Genomic DNA, 26050 nt, shown 5'->3' on the forward strand with positions numbered 1-26050 from the left:
TATGAGTTCAACATATCATCTTCGAACATATGGTTAAATAGAAATAGTTAACAAATGTTTAGAGGGTTATCTACGATGCTATTTTTCAGACAAGAAATCTCAATGGGTGAAGTGCTTCCTTTGTTAGAATGGTGGTATAATACCACCTATGACACGTCTAACTAAAATGCTCTCTTTTGAGGCTCTTTATGGATATCCAGTTCCTAGTATCTTATAACTTTTGTACGATAAGTGCAAAGTACAAGCAATATAATCACATATGGAGAAGACTAAAGAAATTTTGCCAATTAATAAAGAAAACTTTCAAATGGTGCAAAAATGATGAAGCAACAAGTAGATCAACGTTGAAGTGAAAGACAATTTGAGGAGGGTTATTGGGTATTTTTGAGACTACAACCTTATATTATAAGCAATCTACACAAAAGCAAAAGAAGAATAAGAAATTGGCTCCAAAATTTTATGGAGCCTACAAGATTATTCATAGGATTAAATAAGAGGCGTGTGGGTTAGATTTTTCTTTCTTCTCACATTCGTAAGGTTTTTCATGTATCTTGCCTAAAAAAGGTTTTGGGACATGTTGCACACATTTTATCAAAGTTCCAAGGAAGTGGAAGTACCCAATTTTTTCAACATGATCGGGTCATCTATCAGCGGTTTACATGTCGTTGTAAACCCATTCTGCAAATTATATGATGTAAATGATCCTAGTAAGACCTTGAATATATGTAACAACCTAGGTAAGCCTATAATTTTGATGAAGAATTTCATCCTAGGAGGTTTTTAAACCTCGTTGAATACCTGTGTTTCTAGACACGGCTAATCAGAAGAGTTTTTTCCCTCCAACTTAAAACCCCAAAGCTAGGGTGAAATTTATCGTCAAAATCTTAGGTGAGTCCTAGTGTTGTTTTTAGTCGAGTCTGATGTAAAAGTGATTTGGGAAAATTTAAGCTAGTTGGCTTAATTATTTTATTACAAATCACTTGGTTTATTAAATCATAGTGTCGCAGATGGGTTATGTGTCTTGAGAGTCTAAGCCAAATGTGTATTCCCCCTTTGAGGGTTGTAAGTGTAAAATCTTATGTATTAGAGGGTGTAAAAATAATTAAATCCCCTCATGTGTAAATTACTTAAATTTTCTGGCAAAATAAAATTAAACCTTAAGCCAGAAAATTAATTGATAGAGTTAAAATTAAATTGTTCTAGGAAGAATAATTCTCCAAGTGGAAAAATTCGTGGGTCCTAAATGAATCAAATTTTAAAGGTTTTCCACCAAGGGAATATTGTATATTTCAAGAAAATTTGGACCCTTGGACCTTGGTGGTTAAGTCAGTGAAATTATTGAGGAAATTAGCTCAAAATAATTAATTTTGAAGTAATAAAAATTGAATTAAATGATAAATTCGAAAATTCCTCAAAAAATAAAAAAATCAAGGGCCAAGATTAAAAGATCTTGAAGTGTTTATCAACGACCAAAATTATTTTGACAAGGATTAAAGAAACTAGCCGTTATTTTTCCTATTGGAAGATAAATCTATAAATTAGAGAGTCATTTGAGTCTCTAGCATCTTGATCTCTGGCTAGAAGATTGTTGCTTAAACAACTTTGTAACTATTGTCCCGTTGGGAACTATTTTTTCAATCATAATAAAGACTTTGGGGTGCAATTCAAGGTGTTTTTGCTTATTGATTTGTGGTATTTGTTGACTACAGACATCTCTATGTTGTGCTGAATATTGGTAAGGTTTGTTTTTTCATTAGATGAAGATAAAACCATACTATTAATAGCCTTGGGGTAATCTCAGGTGGTTTGATTCTCCATGTGATCTAACAAATTATTTTTGAGATAAATTCATAGTGCTTGCAGGTACTTCGTTCCTCAGCCTCCAAGTTCACAAACTTGGGCAAGAATCATTGCTGTTTGGATTTTAAATATTTATATGGTGGATTAAATCTTTACTAAGGCTATAGTATACATTGAGGTTTCTTAAGTATTTTTAGCCATTCTTCAAAGGAAAAAACTCCATAAAAATGTTTTACAAAATTTTAAAATTTTCAAAACCTTTGTATATTTGTAAATCTTGTGAATAATTTTGTATATCTAACTTGTAAATTATTTTTTCTAACTTGGGTTTTGGGGATTTTTAGTATTTTGTATATATTTGGGGCTTGAGTGTTTTATTTTCATTTTTGCAGGTTGGATCAAGGGATCAAGTGGAAGACGAGCTAGATTTAGGCCCTTGAGGGTAAGATCTAGTCTCTAGACAATTTTGCAGGGCTATTCATTAAAGATTTTGCAGCCGAAATTCAGATTCGGAAGAGAATTTTTTTTTTGAAGCAAGGGTTTCACTTTCAAACCTCCCGGGCCTAGATTTAACCCTCCTAGGGCTAGCGTTGCTTCCTCTCTTCCCCGCGTTAGCTTCCAGAGGGCCAACGTCACTCCTAAAGCCCCCAACATCATATTTTTAGGTCCTTTTAGGGTTGTCTGTAGCCTTTAGGGGCCTCGACCTTCCCTTTTTGGCTCTGCCTCATGGGTATTAGGCCTTTTTAGGCCTAGCCATGCACCTAAGAGGCCTAGGCCTGCCTCCTTCACACTAGACGACCACCTTGTAGGCTTGCCGTGGGCTTTTGGCCCTTAAACGGTAGCTTTTCAGACCTCTTTGGCCAGCGTCCAGCCTTGACGCTTTTCCTCCTCCAACGTTAGCCCTTTTGAGCATCCTCTTGTCATTTCAACCCTCGATCTGCGTTCCTAGCCTCTTTATCCCCCAACGCTGGCCTTCCTTGGCCTAGCGTTGCCCTTCCTTGGTAATTTTCTGCCTCAATCTGCCTTAAGCTCTCATCTGAATTTTTTTAAGACTGATTCCTTGGTGGTTTTGCAGGTTTCGAGTCTCCAAAATTATGATTTTCATGTGGCATCTTCATCCAAAATTTTTGGGCCACTTGGGAAAGTGCTTCTACAAGGCTTGAGGCCTAGGGTTTGACTTCTAAACCCTATTTTTATCTCTGTTTTATTACAGCAGTTAAATCAACAACAATTAAGCCCTAAAATCACATGCTACATGGCCAAAATTGTTTAAAATTGCAAAATATTGATTTCCCTAAATTTTGGCCACTTGGGCACCCTAGATCTAATTTTTATGCTTGCTGAAATTTATTGCATAACTGAAGTTTTCAGATCTGAAATTTCTGAAGCATACACTTAATAAGGGTCTAAAACTGTAATAACTTAAGTTTAGATTTAGGAACTCCATTAAAAATATTAATTATTTTAATATCTCTCTAACTGGGTGGAATTTCCCCAAACCATTTCTGGGTCTTGGAGATCTCATGTGTTTTACCCTCTCCACCAATTTTCATGGCTAGAGCACATCTGATGCTACCACAAATCAACACTCCCTCTTAGCGAGGAATGTGTTCTACTATTGTTCCACCACTGAACATCACACTGATCCTCCAACATCGGTACCCGTGCTGATGCTGGGCTCGCTGCCCTACATACACTGCATTGCTGCATCCTGTATTGCTACCCAAGGCTCTGCCACTGCCACTGCTACATCTGTACTACAACTCCCTCTGCATTCGTGCTACTGCTGGTCCTTCCTCCCAACACTACATTTGCACTGCAACTCTCTCTCAACATGCTGCATCGTGCTGCCCGTAGCACTACCACTGCTAACTGCTGCACTACAACTTAGTTACCGCGAAGTAAGTAACTGATCTACCCAACTATTGACATCCTTGTCAGTTTAGAAGTCCCCTGATGTTGAAGATACCTCTGCTGCTATCTTGTGCTCCCTTTGCTGTCTCTGCGCTGCTGCAACACTTCTGTGCCTCTCGCACTATTGCAACCACCTCTGTGCCTCTCTGCACTACTGCAACTATCTCTGTGCCTCTTACATTGCTGCAACCCCCACTGCCCCACTACACTGCCACAGACCCCTGCACTCTAGCACTGCCTTGTCGCTCCATTCACATCTTGCTTCTACCGACATTTGTCATCCTGCTACTGTCACTCGGGGCTCACGCAAAGATATGTTGATCTAAAGACCCTTTCTTGTAGTTAGAGCTAAGTTAGACTTTAAACAATAGATCCTATATCTTATTCACCTGTAATACTTGATCCTAATATATCCTAATAATACTCTTCTCCTGACTACAGTTCGATGTCACCCCACCTCTTGTCTAGAGGTGCATGAGCACTCATGGCACAGTCGTCATCTGTCTTGACTTCTTTCTCTGCCTTAGCTGCAACTGCCTTGGAGTCAGAAGCCTCTCCCTTATTCTTCTTCTTGGGACACTGGGTTGCATAATGTCCGAGTTCCCCACAATGGAAGCACTTTACCTTGGAGATGTCCTTCTTCTTCCTCTTCCCCTGCTGTCCCACAGATGCCAGAGCGCATCCTCCTCCTCCTCTTTCTTGATTTGACCTCCTCTGCTACTACTCCCTGCCTTGGCCAACCGTCTGATCTCTTCTTGGCAAAGAGCTGCCCACATCTCTTCCCATCCTGGAAGAGTAGCTCTGCCCAAAATACTTTGGACAAATGTCTCCCAATCCTCGGAGACTGCGTTCAGGGCGGTCCTCACCATGAACTCCTGATCCAGCGTGGCCCCTATGGAAGTAAGTTGGTCCCGAATCTCTTGCAACCTACTGAGGTATAGATCTATCTGCTCCCCCTTTTGCATTTGATATGACTGCAATCGATTCTCCAACAACATCTTGCTCTACACGAAAGTGCCCTGATACAATGTCGTCAAGGTATCCCACATCTCCTTTGTTGTGTTCTTCTCGGCAATATGCTGTACTACATGGTCCTTGACCCCATCAAGGATTATGCACTTTGCCTTCGCCATTGCATCCTCATATCTTTCATTATCAGCTGGGTCGACTAAGATAGCCACGGTTCTCAAGGCGAAGCCTTTGATGCGATGTATATCTAGAACAAATATGATCCTGGCCTTCCAGATGACAAAGTCGGAGGCCTCGTACAACCTATCCTGATCCCTCAGTCTGTTCATTGCCATCTCCGCTCCTTTTTTGGACTCCCTCTGAGTCTCGACTTCCCTCCTGGAAGTTCTCTCCTAGTCTCCCTCTGAGTCTCGACTTCCCTCCTGGAAGTCTTCCCGCCAATTGTCGATCTCGATCCTCTTTGCAACTGCAACTCGGATCTGGATTTCTTGGCTAGAAATTCCTCAAGGCAGTGACTCCCTCTACCTTGGTTATGTCCCGTTAGGTATTGTTTTGCTTCAACAACAACAACACCCCGCTAACTTCCCAATCCACAATTTGCCCACAGCTCCCTAGGCCCCAACAGCTGAAGAAACTGAGCCTCTTAGCTCTGCGCAATCTTGGTAGGGCTAAATCGCTGCTCTGGCCAACTGTGTCACTTCTACCTGGCTGAGTAGGATGACGTGGCTCTTCGTGAGCCTCTTCTGCCTCTCACTGCCTCTACGCTGGCCCTCTCTCTGGCTCGAAATGATGATGCAGGCCCTCTGCGTTACTCCTTCTCTGCGGCCTTCTGCTTAGGAACAACTCTGTCTCTTGGGACAACTATTTCTGTTGCAAATTTTCTAATTTCAGCTGGTGCCTTCAGTGCTCTTGTGATCTGCAATCCTCTGATACCATGTTGAAATTTCTAAGTCTAACACGTCAGAAATTCTTCTTGCATTATCTGGTTTATTTCACCTACTTGTTTATTCCTTAACAAATTATTTAACCATATAAACATTGAAAATAAACACAAAAGCAGTCTCAACTCATCTACAGATCATCAACTGAAATAATAGACAAACACACAAGGGACACCATTATTTTTGGACAATCGTCCCTAGAAAAACCCTACTTGGGAAAATTGGTGCAACAGTTCTGAGGGTTTTATTATTAAGCAGCTTTATTGAGTACAACTAGGGTGCCAAACTGGCTTACCCAATAGAGATTTCTGTCTGGCAGTGATACCTCTTCTCGGAAGTAGATATTGAGCTCCTTAGGACTAGTCCGCCCCACGAAAAACTTTCTTGTGCTTCTCCAAGGCTCTGCGTCAACCCTGCTAGCCTTTGCGTAGCTCTGGAACCCCCTGCGTCAACCCTCTGTCTCTCTGCGTCAACTCTCTGGCCTTCTGCGTCACCCACGCAGTCCCTACTAGCCTTTGTGCAGCCTCTAGCTGTCTCTGTGTGGCTCCTACTGGCTCTGCGTAGCCTCCTCAATCACTGCGCTGGCCTTCTGGCACTATCTCTGCCTCTCTGCTATGTACTCAGTGCCCCTCGCTACAACTCAGATCACTTGTTCGAATTTTCTCAGCAAACCCCGCTCTAGAAAATCAAACTGTCTGATCAATCTTGGTGTATCTCCAACTGACCCTCAAGCCTCCTCGTATACTTTTTCTGTTGAGACTTCAACGATCGAGATTAAGTCTCTAATGAATGGCTAAGATTAGATTTGGCTTGATCCATGTCATTTAGAACATTCTCACCCAGTTTTATATTAATATTTTAATTTTCCTAAGTTTAGACTTAGGAACTCCATTAAAAATATTAATTATTTTAATATCTCTCTAACCATGTGGAATTTCCCCAAACCATTTCTAGGTCTTGGAGATCTCATGTGCTTTAGCCTCTCCACCAATTTTCATGGCTAGAGCACATCCGATGCTAAGTGCAAGCATGACAAAGTGACAAACTATGTAAGTGCAAGCATGACTTCTAGAACTAGATGAAGAAAGGAAGTTGATTCTTGAACCAAACAAAATTATAGAACAACGTTCTCTATCTCTTTGGAATAGAACCATTATGGAGTACCTAATCAAGTACCTATGTCTCTAGAAGAAGGTACATGGGACAATGAATAGTTTGTGAAGAAAGACCCTCAATTACAAGCTTTGAAGGAAAAACTTTTCTAAAAGAGGGTGTCTATGTTAAAGCCCTAATACACATTCATTATTAGTTTATTGTTATGGTTAGGTTGGCCAAATGGTAGGTTACATTATGTCATTTTATCTCCTATTTATAATAAAGCAGATTCATTTGTATAGGCTTCATATCTAGTCTTGTGTATTGGATTCATTGTAAAAGGAGGTTTCCCCCTCGAAATGGACTATTATTCCTTGATTTTTTATCATTTTCAAGGCCTTGGCTCATAGCATTTCACTAATTGCATCAACCTTTTGTTTGAGGTCATCTATTACACATGTTGCATCAATCATGTTCTCAATTTGTTTCTTGTTTTGAATTAATTTTAGTTCAAGGGCTTCAATCATTATATCCTTTAGATCATTGTGATTGTAAAGCAATAACCCACTTATGCAATTCATATAAGGAGTCTTGTAAATTCTTGATTTCTTGATTTTTGTTTTTCAAATGCTTTCCTCTACCCATTTTTAGATTTGGCACTTGTCATGCTCCCTTGACTTCATTGAACTTGCTTCGTTTATATCACGCTTGTACTTTTTTTCTTTCTTTTATATTTCGCTTGCTTGCTCTCACTTCTTGCTTTGGCTGTCGGGTAGAACTTTGAAAAATTACCTCCTTATTCAAATTTTAGGGATGGCTTTGCACGAGTTTTACGAGGGCTTGAAGCCCTACTCTTTTTACAATTCAGTGACTCAGATTTAAATGACTTGTCGTCCATTTTTTAGTTCAATTATGCAACCAATTCTTCATTCAAAGAGATTTGACTGTAAAATTTAGCCTTTTTCTTTGTTGAATGATCAAGTTTTTGTGCCTTTTACTCTGTGTGTATGGTTGTATGACAAATTACAGATAAGATTTCACATGTCTAAACTGGACACACAGCATCATAAGTACCCACTGTACACAAACACAAATGTGCTTAGACCTCTTATTCAAATTTTAGGAGAGGTCTAGCACAATTTTCAAAAGAAATTGATTTTATTATAAGTATTCTTTTCTTCCATTACAATGGTGTGACCAAATACAATGAGGCTTCATTAGTTTTCATATCCCAATATTTGTAGCAATTTTCATACCCTTGTGTCATAATTTGAGGAAAATTCAAGAATGAATAAAATCAATATCCACCAGAGCCCAATGTTTCCCCCTTTTAGAAACATCACCTTAATACAAGCTGACCTTACACTGATTTATTAACACCTTTTTTTATATATATTTATATTTTTTAATTTCATTACAAGAAAAATAAGCTTACAATCAAATGTCCATTCTATATTGAATTAAAAATTGTCTGGAACTGCCAAGTTTCCTTTAAGTAAACCTTTCCCAAGAATTATATTTGTAGCCAGTTTCCATATAATAAAAATACATTAGTGACAAAGTACACAGGCTTTTCTTTGATCTTCTTGTTTGATGGATCAACGACTTGGATATAAATAAGATTTGCCTCATGTATGACAGCTGTGGGATAAATATCTTGAGGAAATAACAATAAAAAAATACCTCTGCAGTTAAAGGTGGAACCATTCCATTCCCATATTGGAATTTCAGGACAGGTCTAGGACAATTGTCAAGAGAAATTGATTTTATTATAAGTATCTTTTTTTTTCAATTACAATGGTGTGCCCAAAGACAATGAGGAATCTTCGTTGGCTTTGTTGCAATTTTCATGCCACACGTCATATTTTGGGAAAAATAAAGAATGGATCTATTCAATATCCACTAGAGCCCAATGTTTCTTCCTTTTAGAAACATCACCTTCATACAAACTGACTTACAATGACTTATAATCACCTTTTGTTTTGGATTGTTTTTTTTTTTTAAATTTATATTTATATTTTTTAATATCACAAATAGGTTTACAATCAAATTTAACTTCTATCTTCAAATACAAATTTTGTTTGAAGCTGCCATGTTTCCTTAAAGTAAACTTTTCCCAAGAGTTATCTTTGTAGCGTGATTTCCATAAAATAAACATGCATTAGTGCCAAAGTACACATGCTTTTCATTAATATTCTTACTTTATGGATCAATGACTTGGATATATATAGGATCTGTTCCATGTATGATTAGCTAAGGGATAAATGTCATGAGGAAACAACAAAAAGAAGATACCTCGGCGTTAGAGGTGGAACCATTCCATTCCTTTCATGGACATCTAAGCTGTTTCCATTCACTGGTCTGAAAATGCAACGGCTGTTGATTTCAGTGGATATCTACAGAAACCTTCTGGAAATAGTTATTGCTGTACTTACTGTTTCTGCATTTTCCGGAAACCAAATATGACTCGAGGGGGGTTTTCCTGTTTCACTTTTCTCTCATAGATGGCGGAGTCCACATTTGAAGAAAAACAGAGATTAGTAATACCTCATAACCCTTATAGTACAGTGGCAGTGGCACTTCAGGCATGGCTTTTCCGATTGGCTTCTTTGATAGTAGCACTGGTCACTTTTTGACTTTCCTATGTGAGGTTTTTTTTGGATCTGAGAGACAGTCTCAGTCACACTTATGAGAAACAGTTATTAGCTGCAAGAGACGCAAATTTATCTTCACACAAATCTATGATCCGAACATGATCTCAGACCTCAGATCTTTCTATTCAACTGTAGATCAAGCCTCCATTAGCGATAGATCTCACAATTCTTCAGTGAGCCAAAACACCAAATGCAGATCATGAAACAAAGGAAAAAGTAACATAGCAACACGATTTCTGTCTTCATGTGGCAGTGTTTACTTCTTTTCAATCAGTCGTCTTCTTATCAAGGGTAAAAAACTGTGGCTCTTCAAATGGCACATACTGAGGCCGGTCTATACGTAGACTGATCTGGCAGATCGCTTGAGGGTAAATAACCTAATATAGCACTGGGGTTACGAGTCAGGTTCGTAATTTTTCTTACATCTCCACCGCCGGGAGCCCAAGTATCATATACACCTCCAAAATTCAAAGCCTTGAGCACTGGAAGAAAAGCACCAACACCTAGCAAGGTAGCTCAATAATGGGAAAACCAACAAAATATTTCTAGAGCTGACTGATAGCAGATAAGTGAAAGAATAGATCTGATCTAAACAAATTGCAAATATTTTGAGTTGAAACATGAATCGATACCAATGCAGGCTTCGTGAGGATGCTGTGGAAGTAGTGGATTGTAAATCGACAGCCCATTTGTTTTCTGCTGTATATACCACATTCAAGAAATAGTCTCCAAAAATGATGTCAATTGCACTTCAAATTAATAAAAAATTGAAAGAACTATGACCTCTTTATTGTCACTATGCTCCCAGACGGATGTGGATCTGCAATTTAATTGGTGTAGACATCTCATATAAATTCGTATCTTTTTCTTGCTTGAGAAGTCAGATTTGCTTGACCTTTGTATGTAGATCTACCATGCTGAAATTAGCTCATGATTCACTACCATGAGGATCTACAATACCTCCCCTTCCCCTTAAGACCATAAGAGGTCTGGTACCATGTTAAGCAATAGAAAATTTGACAAAACTTGGTGGAAAAGGGTTTAAGCCATTCTCAACACTTGTATTGATCTCATGATATCAAATTTATAATACATGGATCTGACCACCTCTAGATCTAGATGTTACCGACAACTTATCAGTGGATAACAACACCTTCTCAATCGATAAGAATGACAACTCATAAGAGGGTGGTCTTAGATTTGTAGAAATGACTTGAAATTTGCATCTGCTAATGAAATCAGACTAAGATCAATAGACACAAATTTCTTCTACTCAATCTGCAGAAGGGAAAATATACAATAGATACACATGCAATCATTCAATCACAATGAACACAGTGTTTTTACTGGGGAACCCAACTGGGAAAAACCCCTCCTTGGTTTGTGTTATATCAGATGAGAATATAGATCTATTACAATGGCGACTTCAATCCTTGAAGCTCAACCTGCACTACAATACTGATCTCCTCCCCCTGAGTCTGCTCTGCCCAATACCTAAGCAAAATAGGCCTCTTGCTTCCTCCTATTTCCTTGCGCAATTCCTGATCCTAAAGATTACGGAAGCTCCTATTTGCTTGCGCAAATCCCAAGAGAAATGGCTCATTTGCTACATGCAAACTCTGTACACTCAATAGTATACAATAATAAATACAATTATGCCTTTTCCCTCCACTCAACTAGGCAATTCGAATTGCATGCATGACTAGGGCTATTTTTAGTAAATTGACTAGTTAACTGAGAGATCAGTGAGTTAACAACAATTACAACTACTCAATTGAACTCCTACTGACTCTATTCATGACTAGAGCTCAGATAACTGAGTTTCACTAACTATAACTCCACTAGATTGCTAGATTTTAGTAATCAACTCATGCACAACTCTACTTCTTGCCCACAAACTTGAATTGACTGACTTAACTAAGTGACTTGGCCATGTCACTCTTGCTAATTGCAACTCAAGTCATCTTGCTGATGTGGAAATTCGAATTTCTCCATTTGACTAAGGCACAAGTCAAATGAAGCCTTTTCTTGCTACAATTTAACACTCCCTCTTAGCAAGAAAAGGGTTTTTCACAACCCCAATCTTGCTCCCGTGGAGGAATGTACTATAACACAACTAACACTCCCTCTCACTGTTGTTGTAGCTACTGCAACAATCGAAACTGAGAAGCATCCAAAACACTGAATCAACTGTGTCTTTGAGCTACAATTGTCTCTTGAGTCTCTGACTGCTACTAGCCTTTGGACTGTTGCTCAAAATTTGACTGCATTAATTGACACTGATCCTTTTGCTATTGAATATTGTGGGCCCCTGTAGCAAGGGTAATGATCCATGAGAAGAGTATATTGCAACTGCTCTCATATGGATCTTGCCCAAATCTTTGCAACTTTGGGACTAAGGCTCTACATCGTCCCACCTCACTCCTGGAGGTATAGTTGCATGCATGGTGAAATCTACCTCTAGCTTGTAGATATTTTTAACTCGAACACCAATTTGTTTTACTTGTCCAGTAGCAACATGCTTCAGATAAGCTTTCCCCTTACTGAACACCACATCATATCCATGGTATTCAAGTACAACTACAAAAACTAGATTTTTCTTCAGAGCAAGCACATGCATTACATTCTTTAGGTGAACATGAGAGCCTGACTCCCTCTTAAAGGTGACAGTGCCAATCCCTTTGGTATTTGTTACCCACCACTTGTGGGTAGTATCCATAGGAGATTTGTTTTTAACTTTTTTCCTAGATGGTCCTCAGTAGGCAGCCAACAACCCCTTGCAGCCACTAGATAGCTCGATGTGCCACTATCTTCGCCACTTGAGCCATGTGGTCCCTCGCCCATCTGTCATGATCATATGTTTGAAGGTGGGCCTCCCGATTTCGAAGGTATGGCTTTTCATTGGTGTAGTTGAGTAATTTTGTTTACTTATCATGGATGCTTTTGGGCATGGATTGGTGGGGGGGTTCGACAGGAAGAGTGGGCTAGGTCTGTACTCTTGTCTCCTCTGCTCGATGTGGTGGTTAGCCTTGTATCTTAGTCCCGTGGGATCTCCTTTACTGGCTATTAGCTTTAGGGCTAGCACTACATGGGAAATCCTGATTTTGGTTGCGGGGTCCCACTTCCTGACACCATATTCATCACTAGCCTCTGCTCATTTTAACCCCATTTATCAATTTTCCCATCTGGGTCCACATTTGTCCGCTAGGTACACAAGGGGTTAGCCTCCCTCTCCCCTTGTCCACACCTTGGGTCAGGCCTGGAACGATGCTCAGAGGTTGATGCAGCTAAAAAGAAAAGAAAAAACATAATTTGACCACTCTCAACAAGAAATGTACCACGAAATGCAAAAGATGGCCGACACATACAAATTTAGCACTTGGGCAAAAGCCAATCATGAGCTCTACCCCTTATCTATGGTCATCACCCTGGTTCCTATGGGCCCTAGATGGGACCCCTCCACATTAAGGAACACACGATTGTCCCAACCTCTGGTGGGCAATGAACTGCCCCACCTTAAAGGGGTTATCTACTATTGTATCCTGCACATCATGCTCTCATCCCTTGGAGCTCGAGTAGTTATGAAGAAAAATCAATCAAAGACAAAAGGCATATGAAGAAGGGTGGAAAAACAAAAGCCGAGGTAACTCATGTGCCCCGATTACTCCCTCCTACACTCATATACCCAAGTGTGGGCTTCCCCTATAATAGCTACCCTTGTAGCATGGCATGTGGCTTGGAGCCTTCCTCGATCCCCACTCCATTCCATCATTATATCACATGCCACCTACCACTTGATGGATGTACCATGGACATGTCACCCACTTTAAAGGCTGAAACCAACTAATAGGTTCCTTGGTTAACCCCCTTATTCAGCTTGGAGACACTGGTACATGCCAAAACCCACTATGGAAGGGCATGCCACCATGAAGTGTCCATTTGATTCTATGATTTGTAAGCTCTTTTACTTGATTATTCCAATGATTTGTTGTATTGGAGGGCAAGGGGATGCATTGGATCTCATGCAGGATTGTAGGTGGGTCTCTATTTCGGGTTTGGTCTCCCTATATGGTGTCCAAGCCCTCTAGACGGCCACATTGGCACTTGTAGGGTGAGCGTAGAGAGCCATGGGCCTCCATCATCGCAGAGAGCATGGATCCCCAACACCATTCAATGATTGCTCGTGTTCCACCTTTTTGGATGAGGATGATGCACCTGGATCACCATGCCCAACCAACTTCACACTTGTAGGACACACTTGGCATAGGTTCCAAGGTCCAGATGAGGATGTGTCTCACTATGGGAGACAAAGGGAGGGCTTATGTCATCATCCTAGCCCTTACAGATGGTTTACAGGCATTATCGATCCACTTGGAGACCCATGAGGATGTCATTGTGCCCCCACACCCACTTGGGGACACCACATGTGACTTGCTTGGATATCAAGGGGCCAACCCCTTATTCACTATGTTTGGAGTCTATTCTCTCACCTTGGCACACTTTGGACTCCACTAGGCCTTCTCAATGGCCCAACGACTCATCATGTTTACTATTTTTCCCTCTTGAGAGGCTTATTTTTGTATTATGGAGCTATCTTGGTGGGCTTGTCACCAAGGGATGTTATTATTGCACATTATTTTATTATTTGGGGCTTAATTAGGCCTAATTAGGCAAATCAAACTCTTTAGGAAGGATATAAATTGATGAGAGGCTCATTCATTCCTTTCATTACCCCTTGGATTGGATTAGTATCTATTGGGAGATTTTTGCAGTTGTTTCTAGGACGAAACTTTTGGAGTTTCTGGATGCACTATGATGTTTCGATTTTCGCTATTGTCTTTGGAGCTTCTTTATAATGCAAAGTTGATGAATGGATATACTCTCTCTCTCTCTCATGTAAATGAAATTTTAATGCTATTCTTGTTATCTTACTTATCTGCTACATGTTATTGTTATCATTATTCTTGTATGGGTTAAAGTAATGCAAAATTCTTCTGGAAACCTTGAATACATGATTCAATTCATGCGTTGCTCTTTGAGGGAGTGGGTGAATGTTTGTTAATTTTAGGTATGTTGTATGCTAGAGCAATTTATTTAAATTTTCACAGTTAGTAATCACATCAGCATTAAGATAAACTGCAGATAGAACATAAATATAAATCACAGAAGACAAGCCAAGACAAGAGGACACAAGATGTGGCGCTAGCCAGGGACAAACCCCACAATGTGGGGAAACCCTTGATCAATTCTTCTTTTATGTTCTTCAAAGTTCAGCAGAGAAATAGAGAGAGAGATAGTCCATTTACAATAGAAGTCAACACTTTGACTTATCTAGATCTAGTATAGATCATTTTGTATAACGATGAGATCAGTGGAAGACATTCTGCTTCAACTGATTCTCCAAGGTGACTCCTTCACCTATCATCGTGCTGCATCTGGTTCTCATGTTGTACCACTGCATACTGCACCATGCTGCACTAATCATGATTATCATCATGCTGCCCATGTCCATGATCTTATCCATCATCATGCTGCCCATGTCCATGATCTTATCCATCATCATGCTGCCCTTTATGTCCATGATCTGTACCATACACGTTGTGCCTCTCCAAGACCAAGATATCAATCCTCCTTTCTGTTGTTGTTGGGGTCATCCTCATTGCCGCGCCATTGAAGCTATTACATCATCACTGAGATCCTCATTGTTGCTTCTATATGTACAGGGACTATTGAGAGATAAGTCCACTAAGACCGTGTTCCTTCTTATGCTGGGATTGTCTCTAGGATCATGATACCCATTGAGAGACAACAAGTTACAGTTCTCACTGAGGTTTCATATTACTGTACTTCTATTTAACCACAAGTGCTTGAGCCATTGTACTTATCACTGCGGTGACATCATCCACTGCTCCATGAGTTTGTGACTGCACCTTAAACCCAAACTAGGTGCAGTCAAACCCTACTGCGGCTCCTTTCTTTGTGACTGTGGCTCCTGCGGGTTCCCTCTTTATGACTGTGGCTTAGTGCGGTTCACTGTGGCTCCTCCCTTTACTAACTAACTCTAACTGTGGCTCCTTAATACAACTTCATGCCTTGATTGCAGCTCCCCTTTATGACAGCTTATAAGTGCCTCATGAACAACGTTCCATGACTGCGTTGGACTGCGCGTAACTTTCACCATGACTTACGTTCCATGAGCAGCGTATATATCTCTGCATGAACAGCATATGACCAACGTGTAAATATCTTCTCTATTGCTGTGTATATATATGTTGCCATCGCCTGCGGATATATATATATATATATATATCTTGCTGCGTTGTTTGCCAGCGTATATAAATATATTGCTGCGTTGTATCATAGCCTGCGTATATATGACCAGCGTATATAGCGTATCATTGTCTTATTGATCAGCGTTTCTATTGACCACGGAAAGCGTGAACATTGACTGTGGACAACGTGAACATTGACTACGTGAATATCTCCCATGAATGCATGAAACCAGCGTATAACATCCACAATGTATCCACCATGAACAATGTATATCTTATAAGGTCTCCAAGATTGCGTTGAAATAGGGCATCATTAAACTAGGCCAACGTTTGCTTTTTGTGACTCTCCTTCCAAAAACCCAAGACGTGGAGAGGAGATCACATCAAGAATGTGTTACAAATGACATCAAAACTCTTTTATTTATACCAAAAACGTATAGGTTGAATAGACATGACGTTTGGGCTTCTTGAGCCTACATAAGTTGCTGGTCGGCTTGATAATAATTCCATAATCAAAATAAATTCATATCTCCATAAATACTTATCGGAATTGGATGATCTTTAGATCAATCCTACACCTCTCAACGAGAGGGATCCAATAAAAATATCAGCTGCCATAAATAAGCTGACCCACATGGAGTTTGGCCCTAGTTGCCAATTTTAACACTCCCTGTCAACTAGGGAGAACTCCATTCGCTGATCCATATGTCCAACTGTACTATCTATGCCATCAGTGCCCTGCACTGCCCTGCTCAGCTTTGCTTAGCTCTGCCCAACTTTACTCAGCTTTTCTAGCTCTGCTCAGCTCTGCTGGCTCCGCGTTGCTCTGCTCAGCTTTGCTGGCTCTGCTAGCTCTGCTTTGCTTAACTTAGCTCTTCTGAACCATGAAGAAGAAGAATTGATCGAGAATGTCTCATACCATTCTCCACTGACCCGAAGTCAGTCTCAGAGTGCGTACCACTGGTCCCAGACCTGTCTCAGCCGACCCAAAGTCAGTGTCATAGTGGGTACCACTCCTACTACTGGTCGCAGATTAGTATCATCAGTCTCAGAGAGTGTACCATTGGTCCCAGACCAATCTCAACTGACCCGAAGTCAACGTCATGGCATGTACCACTCTCACTGGTCCCAGACCAGTCTTCCAGTGACCCTAAGTCAGTCTCAGAGTATGTACCACTGGTCCTAGACCAGTCTTCCAGTGACCCTAAGTTAGTCTCAGAGTATGTACCACTGGTCCCAGACCAGTATCATTGATCCCAGATCAATGAAGGTCATCCTAGCATAGGGAGTACGGTAGATACAACGATGTGTCCATCAGTACTACTATGGTCCCTATCCTCATTTCCCTGCTCATTGATCAGATGAGAGGTACTTCCTATGAGTCCTAGACTGCATGGGTAGGATGCTTTGACAGGAGAGCTTAATCAATCCTGTCCTTACAGGAGAACTAATCATCCTGCTACACAATCGTTATGGAGAACACATCATCCAGACCTCACAGGAGAACTAATCATCCTGCTACATAATTGTTATGGAGAACACATCATCCAGACCTCACGGGAGAACTAATCATCCTACTACATAGGAGAGCGAATCATCCTGTCCCAGAAGAGAGCGAATCATTTTGTCCCACAAGAGAGCGAATCATCCTGTCCCACAAGAGAGCGAATCATCTTGTCCCAGTGCGCACCACCAGGGGAGGGTGAGTCACCTTGTGGTTGTATGTTGCTCCAGTAAGAACCGCAAGCCCCCAGAGCTCCCAGAGCTCAATGTATGCAACATGCAGGACCCTTTTACAAGGGTCTCTCGACGACTCCAAGTCGTTCGGGAAAATCACAAATTTGATCTTTCCCCGAGGCTCTGACTAGCGATCTGTAGTGCGATGGAGCCTCCTTGCTCATCGACTTACCATATCCCAGATAAGGCAGTATCTGATGTCTCTCTGCCGGAGCAATCATTGAATAGGGGATTCCTCAATAATCGAATCCCACCTCTGGTTGTCATAGAGAATCACAGTGGTATTCATCATGTGTACTCACTTAAGAGTTTCCACAACCAGGCAACTTCATACGAGGTCATACTCGTAGTTATGTATCTGGTCTCGACGGTACTTATAACAACCGACTTCTGCTTCCTGCTCATCCATGATATCGAAGCAGAATCCAAAGAGAACCAACACTGAAAAGTGCTCTAGTGATCCTCCACACTGCCTGCCCAGTCAGCGTTCGAATAATCATGCAGTTTTCATATTTCCGGTAGTGTATCTCAATCCCTGAAGACATCTCAGAAGATTCTTGGCACCAATCTAGTGAGGCTCAACCAAATATGAGCTCCCTGTGCTAACTGCAAAACATATGTCCGGACGGAAGTTCACCAAGAACTTTCCTAAATCTGGTCTGACATCACTACCGTATAACTTCTGAAAGTTAAGATCCTCGAGGTAGTCACAGGCTTGCAGTTTATCTTTCCACATTCAGAATCCAACTCCCTCTGTCTTCTACGAATGAGAGGGTCTGCACCTGTCAGACATAGGTGCCGGTATGAGAGGTCTGTCATTCACAACCTTTGGATGGTTTGGATCGATTTCACTCCTAGTGAATCTCAGCTTCATCAGACAGCTGTTGATCCTCTCATACTATGCCCGGGGTGTTTTGCTTCAAGCCATAGAGGGCTTTCTACCACTTGCATACATGAGATTCCTGCTCATGAATCTCAAACTCCTCGGGTTGTTCCAAGCTTGTGGATCTGTGGCATGAGGGGAATGGTCCCCTTTAAGATTTTCCTTCGGTACATCTTAGACATGTACCTTCATGCTCTTTTTGAATTCAGGCATCCTTGTCACCATCTGACTCACAGACCTCTGGTGCTTTGTGTTAGTGGACTTCCTGCCTTGATACAACCCTGAACTCAAAAACGTCTTTGAAAAATCTATTTTCAAACACGTACTTTTCCATCGATAAGTGCCATCCTTAAACTTTTGACTTCCATTTCCGAGATGGACACTAGGTTCTTCTTGTGATCAGGTACATAAAAGAGATTTAGGGGTTCCTTGCTTTCTTTGAAGAGTCGGCCGTGTCCTTGATGACCTGCATCTTTGCCATTCGGACACTCATTCGCATAAGGGCCGAACTTATAACCAAGACATCTACCTTTCCTTCCACCCTTAGATCCGAACTTCCCAATGAAGTGATTCCGCAGCGCCATTCTGATAATATTCTCTGCTTCCACTTCACCCTTAGACAATGATCCCATTGATCCTTTTGTCTTGTTCCAACTGTCTTTGGTGATTGCTCTTTCACTCTTGCTTGGGCATTGTCATCACCTCAGCTCTGATACCATGTTAATTTTAGGTATGTTCTATGCTAGAGCAATTAATTTAAATTTTCACAGTTAGCAATCACATCAGCATTAAGATAAACTGCAGATAGAACATAAATATAAATCGCAGAAGAAAAGCCAAGACAAGAGGACACAAGATGTGGCGCTAGCCAGGGACAAACCCCACAATGTGGGGAAACCCTTGATCAATTCTTCTTTTATGTTCTTCAAAGTTCAGCAGAGAAAGAGAGAGAGAGATAGTACATTTACAACAGAAGTCAACACTTTGACTTATCTAGATCTAGTATAGATCATTTCGTATAACGATGAGATCAGTTGAAGACATTCTGCTTCAAGTGATTCTCCAAGGTGACTCCTTCACCTATCATCGTGTTGCATCTGGTTCTCATGTTGTACCACTACATACTGCACCATGCTGCACTAATCATGATTATCATCATGCTGCCCATGTCCATGATCTTATCCATCATCATGCTGCCCTTTATGTCCATGATTTGTACCATACATGTTGTGCCTCTCCAAGACCAAGATATCAATCCTCCTTTCTGTTGCTGCTCGGGTCATCCTCATTGCAGCACCATTGAAGCTATTACATCATCATTGAGATCCTCACAGTTGCTTCTATATGTACAGGGACTATTGAGAGATAATTCCACTAAGACTGTGTTCCTTCTTATGCTGGGATTGTCTCTAGGATCATGATACCCATTGAGAGACAACAAGTTACAGCTCTCACTGAGGTTTCATATTACTGTACTTCTATTTAACCACAAGTGCTTGAGCCATTGTACTTATCATCGAGACTGTTATCACTGCGGTGACACCATCCACTGCTCAATGAGTTTGTGACTGCACCTTAAATCCAAACTAGGTGCGGTCAAACCCTACTGCGGCTCCTTTCTTTGTGACTGTGGCTCAAGCGGGTTCCCTCATTATGACTGCGGCTCAGTGCGGTTCACTGTGGCTCCTCCCTTTACTGACTGCGGCTAACTATGGCTCCTTAATACAACTTCATGCCTTGATTGCGGCTCCCCTTTATGACAGCTTATAAGTGCCTCATGAACAACGTTCCATGACTACGTTGAACTGCGTGTAACTGTCACCATGACTTGCGTTCCATGAGCAGCGTATATATCTCTGCATGAACAACGTATGACCAGCGTGTAAATATATTCTCTATTGCTGTGTATATATATGTTGCCATCGCCTGCGGATATATATATATCTTGCTGCATTGTTTGCCTGCGTATATAAATATATTGCTGCGTTGTATCATAGCCTGCGTATATTGAACAATGTATCTATTGACCAACATATATAGCGTATCATTGTCTTATTGATCAGCGTAATGAATAGTGTATCTATTAACCATGGAAAGCGTGAACATTGACTGCGGACAACGTGAACATTGACTGCGTGAATATCTCCCATGAATGCATGAAACCAACGTATAACATCCACAGTGTATCCACCATGAACAACGTATATCTTATAAGGTCTCCAACACTGCGTTGGAATAGGGCATCATTAAACTAGGCCAATGTTTTCTTTTTGTGACTCTCCTTCCAAAAATCCAAGACGTGGAGAGGAGATCACATCAAGAATGTGTTACAAATGACATCAAAACTCTTCTATTTATACCAAAAACGTATAGGTTGAATAGACATGACGTTTGGGCTTCTTGAGCCTACATAAGTTGCTGGTCGGTTTGATAATAATTCCATAATCAAAATAAATTCATATCTCCATAAATACTTATTGGAATCAGATGATCTTTAGATCAATCCTACACCTCTCGACGAGAGGGATCCAATAAAAATATCAGCTGCCATAAATAAGCTGACCCACATGGAATTTGGCCCTAGTTGCCAATTTTAACAATGTTCCTAGAGGCACCTTATAGGTTGAAAGCCCTCGAAAATTCATTTCCTTTGCAATTTGAAGTATAAATCCCTAAATGACCTTGTTGCTGCATCTTGAAAGTCTAGCAAAAGTCATCTAGGGCTATTTAGCATGTGAAAATTCTCGATCTAGGTGCATCTTGACTCTATTAAGCCCAAGAAGCAAGGCACTGATCCTCTTATCCCTTTGGTGGTCAAAATTACCCCTTCTTCTTATCTTTTCCAATTCTAGGCCTAACCCTAGTCGGTCACCTAAGGCATCAAGCAAAATCTTTTGTAGCGATCCAAACACCTTGAAAATTGGTCCACAACTGCACTGGGGTCTTCTCAAAGGGTCCTCCAAGTTTGAGCACAATTCGACAGTGGAATCCTGAGATATTGCAAGCCCTAGCTTTTGGATCATTTCTCTCCCTAGGTTGATTTGGGTTAGTGTCCTCATTTGGAACATTGCATTCAAATTTCAAAAGAAAATTATTCCTTCGATCTTATTCTCCTCCCTAACTAGGTCGAGCCACTTTTTTGTTGATCAACCCCACACCCTTGACCTAGTTGAGGTCCACTTGGGTCCTTTGTGGTCCCGCAACCTCGAAACTCAAATTATACAAGGATCACATAGAAGCCACTTCTCCTTAAGGTGTCTTAGGTCTGGGACACTTCTTGTCAAGGGATTTTCTCCAAACCTAGGCTTAAGCATCCTCTTAGCCCTTCTTAGAGAGCCCATCACCTTGCTTCTTAAGCAAGTAAACCATTTAATTGAGTCTCTCTTGTGAATAGGCTCTAGGAATCACTCTCCACCCATTCATTGATTTATTAATCCTTGTGATTCCTCTTATATCAAGACTCCTCCCATCAGTGAAAGTTCGTAAAGAGCAGGGAGCCTTAGCTGAGGTGACAATGGGTTATCGCTCCATTGTTGCCCCTTGACCTAGTAGTTGCTCTATAGGATCCCCTCATAGTTTGAGCGGTAACAGTACTATATCTCCCATCATCTCCAAGCTCTATGGGTAATTGTGGGTCCTTCTCCTGTAGGCTACTGAATAACTCCTTACTTCCTATCATATGATATGAAGCACCAGAGTCTAGGTACCACTCACTCCGTTTAACTGTGCTTGCCATGCAAGCAATTAGGGTGAAATCTAACTCGAATTGTGATGTGAGTGCATCTAACCTAGTAGTTGCTCTATAGGATCCCCTCCTAGGATCCTTGCTATTTTGAGCGGTAATAGTACTATATCTCTCATCATCTCCAAGCGCTATGGGTAATTGTAGGTCCTTCTCCTCTAGGCTGCTGAAGAACTCCTTGCTTCCTGTCATATGATATGAAGCACCAGAGTCTAGGTACCACTCACTCCGTCATACTGTGTTTGTCATGCAAGTAATGAGGGTGAAATCCAATTCGAATTGTGATGTGAGAGCATCTCCTCCTGCTCTTGCTGTAGGCTCCTTACTGGATTTCTTGTGTGGACACTTGGTTGCATAATGTCCATACTCATGGCAGTGAAAGCATTTAATTTTACTGAGGTCTTTCTTCTTGCCATGGTTCTGGTTGGATTCTGCCTCGCCTTGGGCCTTCTTGCCTTTGGCATTCTTTCCTTTGCCAACTAGAGCATAGTCTTCTTCCTCATCAGATTTGGATGAGACTCCATCTCTAGTGTTTCTTCTAATCTCCTCCTGCACCAAGTCAGACCAAAGTCTCTCCCAATTTGGGAGCTTGTCTCTTCCATTAACTGAATCCTGATAGCTGTGCCAGGACTTTGGAAGACCAAGGAGTGCTAAGCTCACAAGTTCAGATGGTGGCATAGTCTCTCCAACTCCTCCAAGTTCATCTCTCACCTGAGTGAATCTGGATAGGTATTGAACAACAATTTCATTTTTACCCATTCAAATGTTCTGGAGCTTATCTCTTAATGCCAATTTCTTGGCATAACCGCTGCTTTGGAATAGATCTGTGAGGGTTTTCCACATTGCAAATGGAGTCTCTATGCCATGCAAATTCAAAACCACATGATCTTTGACTCCCTCCAGGATAATCCTCTAGGTTTTTGCAGTATATTTCTTCCACTGAGCTAGCTGCTGTGCATATGATGTTGCTGGTTTTGGAATATTGGTTTGTGTGTACTCCAATGCTCCATTGTCATCTAACACAACTTCCATTTTGTCTTTCCAAGTAATAAATTTGAAGTGCCCTTGAATGCATACTCAAGCCTTATTCCACAGAAAGACATTGTTCCTGCATTGAAGAAAATACCTGAACCACAAATCTGTGATTCGAAATTACTTTGAGAGATGATTGGGAACCTGGTTTCTATGTAATTTTCAATAGGTCTGATACCATGTAGAAATAACTCAAAATTTGCAGCTGCTAATTAAATCAAACTGAGATCAATAGACACAAATTTCTTATACTCAATCTGCGGAAGGGAAAACATACAATAAAAACACATGCAATCATTCAATCACAATGAATAGAGTATTTTTATTGGGGAACCTAGCTGGGGAAAACCCCTCCTTTGTTTGTATTATATCAGATGAGAATATAGATCTATTACTTGAAACTCAACTTGCACTGCAATACTGATCTCCTCCTCCTGAGTCTGCTCTGCCCAATACTTAGGCAAATACGTCTCCTACTTCCTCCTATTTTCTTGCGCAATTCTTGCTCCTAAAGAATAAGGAAGATCCTATTTGCTTGCGCAAATCCCAAGAGAAATGGCTCACCTGCTACATGCAAACTCTGTACACTCAATAGTACACAATAATAAATACAATTATGCCTTTTTCCTTCACTCAACTAGGCAATTCGAATTGCATGCATGACTAGGGCTATTTTTAGTAAATTGACTAGTTAACTGAGAGATCAGTGAGTTAACAACAGTTACAACTACTCAACTAAACTCCCATTGACTCTATTCATGATTAGAGTTCAGATAACTGAGTTTCACTAACTATAACTCCACTAGATTGCTAGATCTTAGCAATCAACTCATGCACAACTCTACTTCTTGCCCACAAACTTGAATTCACTGACTTAACTAAGTGACTTGGCCATGTCACTCCTACTAACTGCAACTCAAGTCATCCTGCTGATGTGGAAATTCGAATTTCTCCATTTGACTAAGACACAAGTCAAATGAAGCCTTTTCTTGCTACAATTTAACAAGATTTTGTGATTGTCTTGGGACTCACAGTCTAACACACAGTGCCTTACAATATATAATCAGAGATTTCTTTTTTTTTTAATCCCATCTGCATCCCCAAAGATATTGGTTTTTATTTTCAGCTATATTCATCATAGCTTTTGACATGATGTCAGGGCCTCTATTTACGTCTTCTATCAAATCTCTGCTTTTTTGCTGTAATTGTTTCTACCTTTTAAAAGATAATATTATGAAAGCCTATCATTCAAAAATTTCTAGCTGTTTCACTTGCTGTTTAGTTCAATAGTTTCTGCAAAATAAATAGGAATAATTTTGTGATTGTCTGGGGACTCACAGTCTAACACACAGTGCCTTACAATATATAATTGGAGGCTTTTTTTTTTTTTTTTTAATCCCATCTGCATCCCCAAAGATATTGGTTTTTATTTTCAGCTATATTCATCATAGCTTTTGACATGATGTCAGGTCCTCTATTGATGTCTTCTATCAAATCTCTGCTTCTTCGCTGTAATTGTTTCTACCTTTTAAAAGATAATATTATAAAAGCTTATCATTCAAAAATTTCTAGCTGTTTCACTTGCTGTTTAGTTCAATAGTTTCTGCAAAATAAATAGGACTTATTCCATATGTCTAATGGTAAAATTCCACTGCAGATTTTCTTCAAAAGCGAAGGAGTTGGGGTTGAAAGAAATTTAGTTATGCACGTTTAATCATCAAAACAACAAAGCCAATGTTGATCATGAAAAATGTTGAAGAAAGTCCATGCATTCATCCCAAGAAGCAATGAATGAGAGATCTCATAGGAGATGCATGTAAACACATTTTTGTAGACAAAAGATTGAGCCTTCATGCTATAAAGAATTCTGCTTTTCCTCATTGATGGGGTCTGCCTTGAATACTGCTTGATATCATCTGTTTTGCAAAAAAAAGACATTTATTGCGAAGGTATCTTCTTCGCCCTTTATTCCTATTGTATATTAGATAATGGGATCCTTCAGTGTGTCAATTTTATCTTCATGATTTCGTGGAGTGCTGCCAACATACCTAGTGATATACATTAATTTTCTTTTTATCTATTGTTTTATCGAATCCATAATCTGAATCTCATTTCACTGGAAGTTTTATCAAGCAAACTTAATTTGATACTGAGATAAATTATGCTACTATTAAATGGACTTCAGTTAGGCCAAATTGTAGATTTGAATGAATCCAACAATTTACTTGAAGGAAATTTAGATCAGACATCTTAGCTCTGTATTCTGGTCAATGTCAAAAGAAAGAAGAAAATATTGTAGTTACTTGCCTTCCACCTTGAGATCTACAACAGAGAAGGGAGACTCTGCAGGAGTGAAAAATAGGTAGAGCAATCTGTTCAGAGAAATTGTCCAATGACTAATGTAGCTTCTTGTATATAAAAGGAATGATTGAACCCTAGAGAAAGATTGTGGTAAGAGACTTTATTTATATAGAACTAGGACGTTAATTTTCTGGATGGATCACAAATTGGATCAGAAATCTGAGCTCTGTATTCTGGTCAATGTTAAAAGAAAGAAGAAAAGATTGTAGTAAAATTGCCTTCCACCTTGAGATCTGTACAACACAGAAGGGAGACTGCAGGAGTAAAAAAAGGGTGGAGCAATCTGTTTAGAGAAATTGTCTGATGACTAATGTAGCTTCTTTTATATAAGAGGAATGATTGAAACCTGGAGAAAGACTGTGGAAAGAGACTTTATTTATAGAACTAGGACGTTATTTTTCTGGATGCATCACAAATTGGTTTTTATAGGTGAGACCCATCTTGCCTTTTACTTGACTGGCGGGTACCTTTTTTGTTCTGATGGACAATGAACCAGGAAGAGATGGCACAGTGATTGCAACCGAACTTGATATCTAGGAATATGCCTGTTAAACGTGTTCACACAAAAAAGAGGTAAGTAGAGCACCATGATGGAAAAGGAAAAGTTAAGTAGGTTTTCTAAGTGACTTTGTTTCTAATGAACTAAATGC

At 40.3% G+C, this 26050-nt stretch overlaps 1 protein-coding gene across 1 annotated transcript in view; it reads left to right on the plus strand.

Annotated features, from left to right (window-relative positions):
• LOC149226294 (RNA methyltransferase family protein) overlaps nt 1-25132 on the plus strand; it is a 125773-nt gene extending 100641 nt beyond the window's left edge. The window contains exon 4 of the mRNA XM_089377461.1: nt 24697-25132. The gene's annotated coding sequence lies outside the window, so the exon portion shown is untranslated. The remainder of the gene's footprint in view (nt 1-24696) is intronic.
• The last annotated feature ends 918 nt before the right edge of the window (nt 25133-26050 follow it).

The sequence above is a fragment of the Pinus tabuliformis genome, chromosome J, assembly GCF_031772625.1.
Source record: "Pinus tabuliformis cultivar Carrire ecotype Pingquan chromosome J, CPIR1, whole genome shotgun sequence".
In the NCBI taxonomy this organism is placed as follows: Eukaryota; Viridiplantae; Streptophyta; class Pinopsida; order Pinales; family Pinaceae; genus Pinus; species Pinus tabuliformis.